Source organism: Tauraco erythrolophus, chromosome 8, assembly GCF_009769465.1.
Source record: "Tauraco erythrolophus isolate bTauEry1 chromosome 8, bTauEry1.pri, whole genome shotgun sequence".
In the NCBI taxonomy this organism is placed as follows: domain Eukaryota; kingdom Metazoa; phylum Chordata; class Aves; order Musophagiformes; family Musophagidae; genus Tauraco; species Tauraco erythrolophus.
Genome location: NC_141472.1, coordinates 13,481,632 through 13,493,984, shown reverse-complemented (window position 1 = coordinate 13,493,984; position 12,353 = coordinate 13,481,632).

The window sequence follows — 12,353 nt, the reverse complement described above, 5'->3', positions numbered from 1 at the left end:
ATCTGCTTTCCTCCTCAGTTGATCCTCTTGTCTAATAAGATGGTTTGCCTTGCAGCTTTTCTGAAGGCAGGTCACACCAGGGCAGAACTGACAGGATCACCCTCCTCCATTCATTTCCCGATTTCTCGTTACTGACAGGAACTTACCAATCTCCCTCACCTCTGTTATGGTTCTTCAGGTCTCCCTCTTAACTTTTAAACCATGGCTTGTTTTAACCATCAGCTACAAGTTTTTAGAGGGAGTGTGAATGTATCATGAGTGTGTATGATTTGATTTACAGGAAACTGAGGCGGGGGGCAAAGGAATCAGTCACTGGCACTATTTGCAGATGTTGGTAGAAATTATCTCAAAAGGGAAGGTGTTAATTCCTCAGCACTAGCATAGTGTTCCTCGGTTGCAATGTGAATCACCAAAAGGATTCAAAACAAATATATGCCATTGTATGTTCTACCCTTTTTACACTTGGACACTTAAAAACTGTAAGAGCTCTGTTCCAAGGAGGCCTCTGGGAGGGCGTGCAGCCCAGAGCTCCTCACACCCTCTGCCATCTTCCTGGTAAATACTTGATTGTACAGAATTGGGGGGGTGGGGTGCTGAATTCCGAGATACCAGTGGTCCCCTCTGCCAGTTCAGGGCCTTACCCTGCTATACGCATCTGCTCGGATGGCCAGCTGCAGCCTGGCCTAATGTTTAAGAATTGGGCGAAACGAGTTGTGCGTTATCCATGAATATATAAGCCTTGAAAAGAGAAGACTTCGGGGGGACCTAATAGCTGCCTTCCAATACCTGAAGGGAACCTACAGGAAGGCTGGGGAGGGACTTTTTACAAGAGTGCCCACTGACAGGACAAGGGGAAATGGGTTTAAGTTGAAGGAGAACAGATTTAGATTCGATCTTAGGAAAAAATTCTTCAGTAAGAGGGTGGTAAGACTTTGGAATAAATTGCCCAGAGAAGTTGTGGATGTCCCCTCCCCAGAGGTGTTCAAGGCCAAGTTGGACAGAGCCTTGAGTAGCCTGGTCTAGTTGAGAGGCGTCCCTGCCCATGACAGGGAGGTTGGATTAGATGATCTCTGAGGTCCCTTTCAGCCTATGCCGTTCTATGATATAAAGAGAAATCCAGCCTGGCAGTTGCACGGTTACTTTCTGTGCCTGGTTTCCCATGAAGCCTACCTCCTATTTTGCTGCTTTATTAGCTGTTGTTTCTAATTTTTGTGAGGGATCAGGAAGCTTGTTTTAGGCGCAGTGAGTAAACCGTCTTGGCAGAAATAAGGAAACTGTTAAGAGGGAGGGGCCGCTACATTGTGCGGCTTACTTAATTGTCTTAATCGAAAATATATGAATATAAATAGACCTCAGACTTCCTTTCCTCTCCTCTTTTTTCCAAGCTGAAAGACATCCAAGGCCGTCATAAAACCCGGGGCTGTAGGGTGGCAGAGGGGAGATGTGGGCGGGTGTGTGGGGGCTGCAGCCGGAGCCCGGGGGGCAGCACCCTGGGGCCAGGCCCCCCGCCGCGCTCCCTGTTTGCTTTGTGGGAGCGGGAGGGCGCTCCGGGTTCAGCGGGGCATTAGTGCAGAAGCTTTGGAAAGCGGTGTAAGGCAGCGTGCACGGGCTGCCGGGCAGGCCCATAAAAGCGGAACTATACAATCAAGGTGGCAATTGAGAAAGTGGTTTATTGGGTTCTCTTCCTCGTCAGCACCCCTCCGCCCGCCCGGCTCTCGGCTTCTCCCGGGCTGAGATCTGGAGGGGGCGGCTGCCTTGGTGCCGTTCCGGGGCCAGGAGGGAGCGGGCAGCAGGCCGGGCTCCTGCCGCCCGGCCGCAGGCAGCGGGGAGCTGGGCCGCCGGGTGCGGGGGCAGCTGGAGGTCTGGGTTTGTTCAAACGCTCACGGCTCGTCTGCAAGTATTTGTTTGTCTGCGGTCGCCCCAGAGGCAGATGTGCCGGGAGGGGCTCCCGAGGCCCTCGGTTCTCAGCCTCGGCGGGTCTTGGGAAGCCTGCGAGCGGGATGGCTCCCGCTGTGCGCGCGGCGCAGCCCGGGCCGGGTTCCCTCCTCGGGCACCGGGATGGAGGTCCGCGGCCTCTGCGGCTTTGTGCTCCGGTGGCCGCTGAGCCCTCGAGGCTCCTAGTTGCCAGGCAAGAGGGAGTGGGGATGGGAGGGCATGCTTGCCCCGGTGCCAGCTGTCAGGCCTGTAGCTGCTGACAGGCTCCCTGCCACTGGCATGGCCGGAGAGATAGGCAGGGCCCGGCGAGCTTCGGCGTGGGGAGGGCATAGCACAGGCGGCAGCAGGGGCGAGAAACGGGCGGCCCAGGTGGGTTGTGTAGCGGAGACATCCGTGTCTCCATCTTTCTTGAAGCAAGACTGGCCGTGCAATCCCTTTGCATCCCCTACCCCCTTCTCCAGCTGGTACAGCTGTGCATCCCTGCGGATCGGACGAAGGCATCCAGCAGTGGAAACCTGGGACACTCGCCTTCATTTGCAGGCCTGCAGATGACACCATAACCTGCCAGAGGGACCCCAAGTGGGGTGAGGAGGCCGAGGGCAAATAGCAGCACAGGCTTAGCATCGCTGCTGGCACCCTTCGATCCAGGTGCAAGGACTGGCCTTTGCAGGGAGAGCTGACACGTTCTTACAGTGGTGGCAGCGTTTCGCGGAGACGAAGAGGGGAAGCCGGGAAGCATCCACCCGATGGAGGGCATGCCAGGAGAATGGAAAGGCCCCGTGCCCTGAGCGTTTGGCGGGGTCGGGCCGACGGCCTGATGGTGCTTCAGCTCGGTCGTCCTGATAATGCGGAGTGTCAGGGAGAGGGAGATGGGAAAGACTGCTTCGGTCCCCGGGCCCAGCCCGGCGGCCTCGGCCAAGCACAGGCAGCTGAGGGAGTTGCCCATCTGCAGAGGCTGCCCGCTCTCCCGTGGCTTCCTCGGCCGGGCCGGGCCCTCTGCTGCAGAAGGGCCGGCTGGTCTTCGTAACGTCGAAGAGAAGCAGCGGAGGGGATAGGCAGTGCCTAGCGGGCCGGGAAGGGGTCTTTTGCAGCCCGCCCCCCGTCCCGCACGCTTGGCCCTCGACCGACCCTCTCGTCTTGCCCGACGGGCGCCTCGAAGGGCGAGCGGGGCCGGGGGTCGCCGCCGGCCCCGTCTCCCGCCGCGCTGGTCTCGGGACGCTCCTCTCCCCGCAGCACCTGCCGCCTTGCCCTTGTCCCGCTCCCGCCGGCAGTCGCCGAGGCTGGAATTCTCAAAGCCCGATGCTGATGACCCTCCCCTCACGGGGGTGGCAGGAGCACGTCCGTCCTCGCTCCGTCCCCTAGGAGCCAGAGCCCGGCTCCTACTGCGTGGGGGCTTCCCCGTCAGTCCAGTGCCTGACGAAGGTCCGTGTCCCCTTACTGCTCAGTGCAGAATGCCGGCAGGGCTGCGGGCTGCCACCGGTACGAGAGACAGTGTCCGCCCGGGAGGTACCCCTGCCCGTCTCGCTGCCAGGCTGGCGAGGAGCCGGCTCGGCTTCCGAGCGGGTGCCGGAGCTCCCTGGAGCCCTGGGAGCCGAACAAGCGCGGGAGGAGGCTGGAGCCGCCGGGGCACGGAGTGCCATGAGCTCACCCCTCCGAGGCGTGCGCTCCTGTCGCGACTGGGCGCCCACTCGCGGCCCCTCAGTCGGATCCAGGCGGCTCTGTGAAAAGCCTCCGGAGCTGGCCGGCAGGGTGGCCGGGCGGTTGAGCAGCCACCCTCTTGCAAACGGTTTACGAAAAGCCCACGGCTGCGACACTTTGCGAAAGTTGGGCGAGTTGCTCCCTGTTGTGCGAGGGGAGGCTGGAGCCGCACGCTGCGACCCTCTCGGGAGCCGCTGCAACTCCGCCTTGTCATCGCTGCCGAGGGGAGATGCTGCAGCCCGAGAAATCCCGTCGGATCTGGTTCAAAATAGGTCGATACAGAGTCAAGACGCTGACAAACCGCCTTTCGCCCCGGCAAAAGCGTGCGGGGATGCCCCAGAAACCGAGGGGCTGCTGTGGTTTATGTCCATCTTAGCGAGGCGGGATGTACAGAGTGGTTCCCAGGGCCAGAACAAATACCTGCTAAGAACCGAAGGCGCCACAAGTTGTTGCACAGATGAATTGATCCAGTAATCGCTAGGGCTATAACACCCTTATTTGTGCTAAAGCATGTGACACAATCTTCAAAATGTGGTAGCTCCAAGTTACCACCTCTTTATTACTTATACAAGCTAATAGGTGAAGTGACTTTTACCTTCTTTACTTGAAGGAGGCACAAAGAAGCAAACAGGTAATTCCACGCTGCTAATTTTTATGATGTGATGAGCAGGGAAGGGAGAGGTTGAAATGAAGACTGGGAAGACCGATTATGAAATCTCGGAGTCTAGTTCGTAGTGACCAGCTCAGATCTCATGATTAATTTTTGTTAAACTGAGGCTGCAAATACGTTGGGAAGTCTGGCACCTGATCTGCCCGCGAGTGAACCGCTTTGCGCTGTCCGAAAGGATGATCCGATACCGGGCACCTCTTTTTCTTGTCACTAATTTGAATTCTCGCCTTAACGTTAGCATTTTTAATTAAGTGCTTAGCTGTTGCGTTTCAGGGCGCGGAGCGAAGGAAGCGGTAGCCGTCTCCCCCGCTGCCGGGCTCGGCGGTGCCGGAGCGGGTTGCCGAGCGCGGAGCGCCGGTGTCTGCCGCGTCGAAGTTGCGGTACTGTTACGGTTCCTCTCGGGTGAGACTTGCCAGGCTTAACGCTAAAAAAGTGTCTCGTATACAAAACGGTCAGAATATTTACAGGTAATTGTGACTGTCAAGTACTCCGGCGTGTTGACAAAGCGCAGAGATCTTGGAGCGTTTCGTCGTTCGGAGGGCGGGAGGCTGCGGCGGCGTGGGACCCCGGCGGGCTCTGCGCCCGTTCGGCCGGGGGACGGGGATGCCTCCGGTTCCCAGCGAAACGCTGGCCAGGAGGAAATAATCGTGTCACTCCGCAGGGACGGCGTGCTCGGAAGGCACTTCCCGGAGCAGAAGTGCCGGAGTTCGCGGAGCTGCAGTCCCCGCTGGGGACAAACTCGCTTGTTAGATGCTGATTTAGCTGGAGTGATTCCGTGACGGGGAGCAGACGAGCACTGCGTCTGGTCTGGTTTTGTAATGGGATTTCAACGGCGGATACCGCTAACCCGTCCGTTTGCCAACCTGAAATTTGTCACGGGAGCGCGCTGCCTGTGCTCAGGTCAGCAGCCGCTCGCAGAGGGGAGTGAGGTTTGCCGGGGGGCTGCCGGCGCCGCAGGCCGGGGGAAGCGCTTGGGCTGGTAGGAGACGAAGCTTCAGGCAGAATCGCTCTCGCTGCCTGGCAGCGGTGTGCCTCGCCCTGGGCACCGATACGCTTGGGCACGGCGGCCGCGCAGCCACCGGGGCCGCGGCGGTTGCGCCCGCACTGCGGGGCTGCGAGGTGGCATGCCCCGCAGACGGCCGGGCACGACCTGCCGGCCCGCTCCGCGCCCTGCCCGCCTGCCCTGCCTGGGAACGGGATGGACACGCCGTCGGGGGCGATGGAAGCAGAGGGAGGCCAGCTCTGTGGAGCTCAGCGGGCAGCAGGCAGGCAGGTTCCAGGCAGTATCCCCAGTAAACCCCTGCCCCGGGATCTCTCCGGAGGGCATCTGCCTCGTTCCGTCGCGCCGGGAGGCCGCGTGTAGGCTGGAGGGCGCCGCCTCTGCAGAGCTACCGGGGCTGCCCCGGGCGGCGGGCCACCTTTCGGCCACCCTTGAACCTGCTGGGAGCGGGCAGGCAGCCCCGGACCGGGGAGGGGGGTGGGTGGGGGGGTGGGGGGGTGTCTCCCTTCGCGGGCCAGGTACCAGCCCTTGGCCCCGAAAGGTCTTTGTAAGTGTTCGCGCATATAGGCAGGCGAAGTTTTGAGGCCACGGGAAAAGGCGGTAGGATTGTTAGCAGGAGGAAAAGCGACAGGATTTGGTCTTTGCCAGCCTCGGTGCCCCGTGCGTGTTCCCTGCTTAGCCCCTTTAGTAACAGTTTAGGGCTAACGAAAGCCTAAAAAGGCTGAGCGTTATCCCGTCAGCCTCTTGCAGCCTTCCGACCGCAGAGATTCCGGCAGGGACAGGGACAAGCCCGCTTCGCGGCGCGGCCGGGGAGGCTCCGAGCTGCCTGCCCTTTGCTGGAGCTGGGCCGTGGGGACGTTTGCTGCTCGTGTGTATTAGGGTGCGTTTCCTCGATCTGTGCAACGGCGTTTTCCGGCTTTACAGTTCAATAAAACCTGTTATTTGTCTTCACTCGAAATCCCCTGCGCTGTCTGCCCCTTTTCTCTGGGCAGATCCTCAGCCCCCAGTTATTTGCAGAAAGAACTGTAAATCCCCAGCTGCCGGCCGGGCTCCGCTCTGTCGCAGGATGACCTGCCCTTGGCTGCGGCGGGAGGGAGGGCGGGAGGTGGCGGCCAGCGGCGGGGACCCGTGCGGTCGGTCCCAGCACGGCTCTGCTCCCTGAGCGCTGTTTCGCGTGGAAGGAGACAGCGGGAGCTGCTGCCTTGTGCCGCAGAGCCGAGGGTTCTCCGTGCGCTTTTGCTGGTGGTTTAATTTACACGAGCGATTTGCCTACAAAGATCGGGCTGTTAAGAGGCGAAGTTTGGATTTAGGAAGAAAATGGCACTCTGCTCTGCACAGAAGCCAGTCACTAATGAGCCGCGCCGTCCTGGGGAACGAGCGCGGCGGGGCCGAGGCTGAGCGCTGATTCCCGGGGACGGCGCTTGGGAGCTGCTCTGTCCTCCGGCTCTGCCGGGGCCTCGGCTCCCGTCTGGTCTCCCCCGGCCGCAGAACTTGTAGAGAGTTTGGGAGACGGTGGTGTCCGACGTGGGCGGGTGATGCTGTGCTTCCAGGTCGGAGCCGGGTGGGGGAGAAGGGCTGATATCTTGCTAATTTACGTAAATCGTTGCAATTAAAACTATTCGTGCCTCGGGGTACGAGTCCTCGGCCTTGCACGCTCGGCATCTCCTGCCGAGCTCGGCCGTCTCTCTCCCCCACCCCGAGCGAGAGCGCGGCTGGAGAGAGGAAGGAGGGGGCTCCCCCGGCACCCCGCGCCCCGCAGACACCTTTGGGGGGAAGAGGCAGGCGCCGGGCTGGCCCCCCGGCCGCGGCGGGCGGCTCGCCGCTGCAGCCCCCTCCCGCGTTCGTTCGTGCCGCGACTCGGCCACCTTGGGGGGGAGCGGGGGCGCCGCCCGGCCCGGGGCAAACGGCGCTGGAGTGGCCTTGGCCTTGGGCGGCGGCGAAGGGGCAGCCGCAGCTGGTGCTCGGGTGGCGGGGCTCGTCTTAGAACTTGTCCGTCACTTCTTTCTCGGATCTGGGGAATTTTACTTAATCGCAACGAAGGTGGCGAAACTCATCCTTCGTTTCCAGCTATGAGCTGCTAATTTGAAGGAGAAGAGCCGCAGGGCACAGGCGGTTCGATCCGTGCTCTCTGCTCCTGACAGTTTACAAATCCTAACAGACCTGTTCTAGCGAAGCCGTACAAAACCGAAGTCTCGCAAGTCCGTTAAGGTGAGGCGGGTCGATGAGCGTGAAATCTCACGGAGGAAGTCCCGTGCGGCTCGCGCTGCAGCGTGTGATTGCGGGAAAACGCAAACCTGCGGCCGGGGGGACAGCCAAGAGCTGGAGACGAGTGTGAGGAACAAGGAGAAGCTGCAGATCGCAGTGGGGAGCCGGACCCCGGCAGCGGCCGGCTCAGCGCCGCACCAGGCGGCCCGGGGGCGAACCCCGCTCCCTGCGCCCGCCTCGGCCGGGGCTGGACTGAAATACGGTGTAATAACAGCTCCGGCCGAGTCCTTCCCTTCCCTGTATACGGCAGGGTGTAGAGATTCCCTCTCTGTAGCCCGCAGCTGCTTCTCCATACAACAAAAAACTTAAAATCGGCGAGGGGAAGGATGAAGGCGAGGGTACGGTCTGCAGAGATACTGCTGTCCCGAAATCGTTCAGTCGGAGCTCGGACGCCGTAAAGACAATTTTGGTTCTGTTGTGTTTTTTTTTTGTTGTTGTTGTTTGTTTGTTTTTTTTCAGTTGGCGCAGTAGGAACGAGTCGCGTGGACCCCGAAGGGGCTGGGGGCGGCCGGCGGTGCGCAGGGGAGGCAGAGCCGCCTCCGCCGGCTCCCGCGGGGTAGAGGCGCTCTGCGGCGGACCGGGAGAGTCTCCGGGCGCCCCGGCGGCCGCCGCCCGCTTAGGCTTGGGCTGACGGCCGGAAAGCACCGGCGTGCGGCTGGGAATCGGCGATGACCCGACCCGTGCTCCCGCCGGCACCGTCGGCTAGAGCCAGAGCTCTGCCCTCGAAGTGCTTCGGCAGGGCTGGGCTCGTCCCGCCGTCGAGATCAGGGACGTTTTCGTTTCGTTTTAGCGTCAGCTCCTAAACCTGGCGCCGAGCGAGGGACCGCCGTAGTGCGGAGCGGCTCCTGCAGCGGCCGGGTTAGACGGCGAGAGCCGGATGGAGGGGCCGCTCCGCAGAGGCGCTGGGGGAGGCCGGCTCCTCGGCCGCGCCTTTCCCGGTCCGCGTGGGGAGCCCGAAAAAAAATGCAGTCGGACAGGAGGTCAGACCCCAGGAGCTGCCAGCTGCGAGTTTTCCCGGGCCGGCCTCTCCGCCCTGCCCTGCCCGGGCCGCGCCGCGCCGCGTAGCGCGGCGCTGCGGGAGCCTCGACGGCATGTGGCGCGGCGGGCGAGGCGGCAGGGCGGAGCGGCGCTGCCGGGGCGAGGGCGCAGCGGAGGGCGGCGGGGCCGGCGCAGCCCGCGCCGCGCAGGAGGGGCCCGGCAGGCCCCTGCGGCAGGTGCTGCTCGCCCTGCCCGGCCGCACCGGACCGCGGGCGGGCGGGAGGGAGCAGCGGCCGCCTCGGGCTGCGCCGGCACCGATGCCCGCGCGATGGCGCTGTGCGAAGGGGGAAGGCGCCGGGACAGGTCGGGCGGGTGGTCCAGTCCGGGCCCCGAGCCCGGGTCCCGCCGCGATGGCGGCCGCTGGGAAGGGAGGCTGGACCGAGCTGGAGCGTGGAGTGCGGAGCCCTCGCCTGCGGGCGCCGCGCTTCCCTTCCTGAGGCCCCCTGCCCGGGTGCCCCGGCGGTGCTTGTTGCGGCCGCCGCCCCGGCGGGAGCTCGGCGCTGCTCCGCCTGGCCACGCCGCTCCCAGCCCGCCGGCCGCTGCGCCGTCGCGGCAGCCCTGGGCCTCCGCGCTTCGAGGTGGTGCCCGCGGGCGGCGGGCCGGCGCCCCCGGGACCCAGCTGTGAGGCGGCCGGGGCCCCTGCCTCGGCCCAGGCCGCATCGCTCCGCGGGGAGCCCGGCCCGGCCGAGCCCCGCGGTGGGGCGGGAGTCCCGCGGACACCGTGACTTCTGGGAGGCACTGGGCGGAAGGGGAGAAAGGAGGCGAGGAGAGGGCAGGGGAGCCCAGCGGATCCTGTCCGGCACGGCGGCCGGCTTTGGGGCGCAGCTGCGTGGGGCGAGGGGTGGCCCCGGCCCCAGTCCCGGTCCCGGCCCGGGGGGCAGCACCGCTCGGCGTCGCGGGCGGCGGAGGCGCGGGAGCCCGCGGCCGCCCCAGCTGCCGCCGTCCGCCTCTGAAGCCTGTGCCGGCACGGATCTGCGTTCGCTTCCATGCGTTTTGGCTTTAAAAGCAGTGGTTAATGAAAACCAAACCTTTCCAAGGAGGTGTTTTTGTTCGTTTGTTTTGTTCAAAAATTTTTTTGGCAATCAACCACTTGAGGCGTCCATAAACTTCAGTAACGGGGAGCGAGCGCTGGGACGCGGAGCGCACCCACTCCTGCTCTCACCGGAGTCCAAGAGCAGAAAATTCTCGTACTGGAGTTCGTGTTAGAAAATGAAAAGAGGTTATTAATAATAATAACAACAAATAATTCAGTTCTTTTTATAGCGAGATTGTGGACGGATGGGGAAAGCGATGGGAAATAATTGCCCTTTTTTCCCAGTGGAAATAAGGACAACGTGAAAATCATGCAATGGGAAAAAAAAAAAAACAAACCCGAACAAAACTAAAAACCCCAAACATTTGTAATTTGAAACAGAAAGAAAAAGCTTTTATTGGGAAAAATATGTAAAAAAAAATAAATAAGCATCGTGTATCATAAAATCTGTCTCAACTAAATGATGTTTACAAAACAGAAGTTACCAACCAGCAAAATTTATACGCGCTCGGTTCGGTTTCCCTTCAGTTTCACTAATAAGCCCTTTTTCTTCCGCGTCGAAACTTGCAAATGATCGCCGCTCCCGATTTCAAAGTTAAACCAGTATTTTCTGTAAACGTTCGGTTTATAAGTACAGGAATAAACATGTATTTGGCGATCCTGATTTTCCAGGAAACGCGCAAATGTGAAACCAGCTGCCGGTGGGGAAAAAAACGAACGCGGGAGAAAGGTGCAGGGGATCATTGCAAATAAAGCAATCGCTACATATATATTTAAATGTATTTAATTGTATGCATTATTCAAATGCCCTTCTGACTAGTTGAATAATTTAGAATCGATAGTTTTCCTAAAATCTTTATAAAATATTTACACTTTATAAAATATTAATCGATTAACAAGCCAGTCGTACTCTTATAGGAGCTTTACTAAAGTCCTGTAATCGCGCTGTCGCCACACGTCTCCGCTGTTAAGGAAAGGATCACTGACAAAATGTAAATGACGATCTTCAGACGGTCGTGTTTATAAATAGCTCATTAATGGGCTTGGATTGAATCTCTCCATCCATCCACATCATCAGATATAATAATAGTAACGAATCAGACAGGGAAGATCCTGGCTAAACCATTGGCATTTTTTTTTTTCCAGAAGTACTGAAGTCCTAAATCACCAATTCTTCTAACTTTCCGGCCATTGATCCGCGGGAATTCGTAGTTCAACGTCAAAGGTAAGAACAAAACATTATTCAATTATTCGATAGTTGGTGGAAAATGTTAACTTCCATGTAAGAGCTGCTGCTGAGCTTTATCAGATTTAGGGGGGAAAAAGGGAGAAAAGTTAGATCGGGTTATTTAAAAAGAAAAACGAGAGTTCTCCAAACTTCGAGGCTCCTTTCTGGAAGGGACGGCGGGAGCCCTGGCTGGCGGCAGCCGCTGCGCTCTCTCCTCCTCCGCAGCCTGCGCGTTCCCGGCACAGGCGCTCGCTCCTCCGACAGCTCCCGGAGCCCCGGCCCTGTCGGCGGCCCCCGCGCCCCGGCCTTCCGCTGTCCCCGCATCTCTTCTGGCTCCCCCAAACTTCAGTCGGCGATGGGACCCGGCGCTCACCCCGTTCACGGCTTTGCTGTCCCGGGACAAGACTGGCACCGCGTCTGGGCTTTGGCGGCGGGTCCCCCTGCCCCCTTCGAGGAGGGGAGAAACGCGAGTCCTTCGGCCGAGGCGGGAGAAGCCGCACTCGGCGCTGCTTTTGGGGACCGGGCCGGGGGTCAGATGTGGAGCGAAGCGATTATTTCTCTTACCCTGCCCGGGGATCCGCTGCTTCTCCCGGCTCCGCTTCCAGGGGCGACCCGGAGCCCACCGGGAGACCCGAGCGCTCAGCGGGCGGGCAGTCGCTGCCGCTCGGAGGGAAGGCGGGGAGCAGCGGGGCCAGCGGCGGCCGAGCTCCCGCGGGGGACATGCCCTTCCCCTCCCCCAAATCCCGCGGCAGCACCGACGGGGCTCGCCGCACCGGGACGGCTGTGTGCGGGTTCGGGGCTGTCGCCGCTGCCCACCCTACCCACCCCGGGCGATTACGGGACGGACGGAAACCTGCCGCCACGGCTGCCCGGTGGCGGTGATGCTCCCGCCGTGCCCGGGACGGGGTGGGTGGAAGAACCTCTCCTCTCCCTCCCCCCCCCCCGCCAACGCCCCCCGTAGCCCCCTGTTTTTTTTGACCCTCCGGCGCCACCGTAAAAGGCAGCGCTCTTAAGGGGGCACAGCGGGGAGGGCGGTGCCCTGTAGGGAGCCAGCGGCGGACGGGCGGCGGGGGAGGAGGGAGGACGGCGGGCACTGAAGGACGGAGGGCCGAGCCCTCCCCCCCCGCCGCCCGTCCGCTGCCCGCCCGCCCCCCGCGCCAGAGGGGATTTCCTCGGTCCACCTTAACGCGGGGCTCGTTCCGCCGCCGGGCGGGCGGGGAGGGCTCGGCGGCGCGGAGCCGCCGGCTCATTCCCCTGCGCCCCCCGGGCCGGGCAGGGGGCGCTGCGAGCCCTCGGGGCGCGCTGCCGGGCATGGCCCCGCCGGGGGAAGCGCCCGCTCCGCCGCCGGCCCCGGGGAGCGGCGCGGGTGCACCTTGCACCCGAGCGAGAGGTGACTGCCTGCTGGGCGACTGCCGGCCTCCCTGGGACCGGCCAGGGGACTGATCCCGCCCCGCTGCGACTCCCCCGCTGGAGCTTTCCCCTCCCC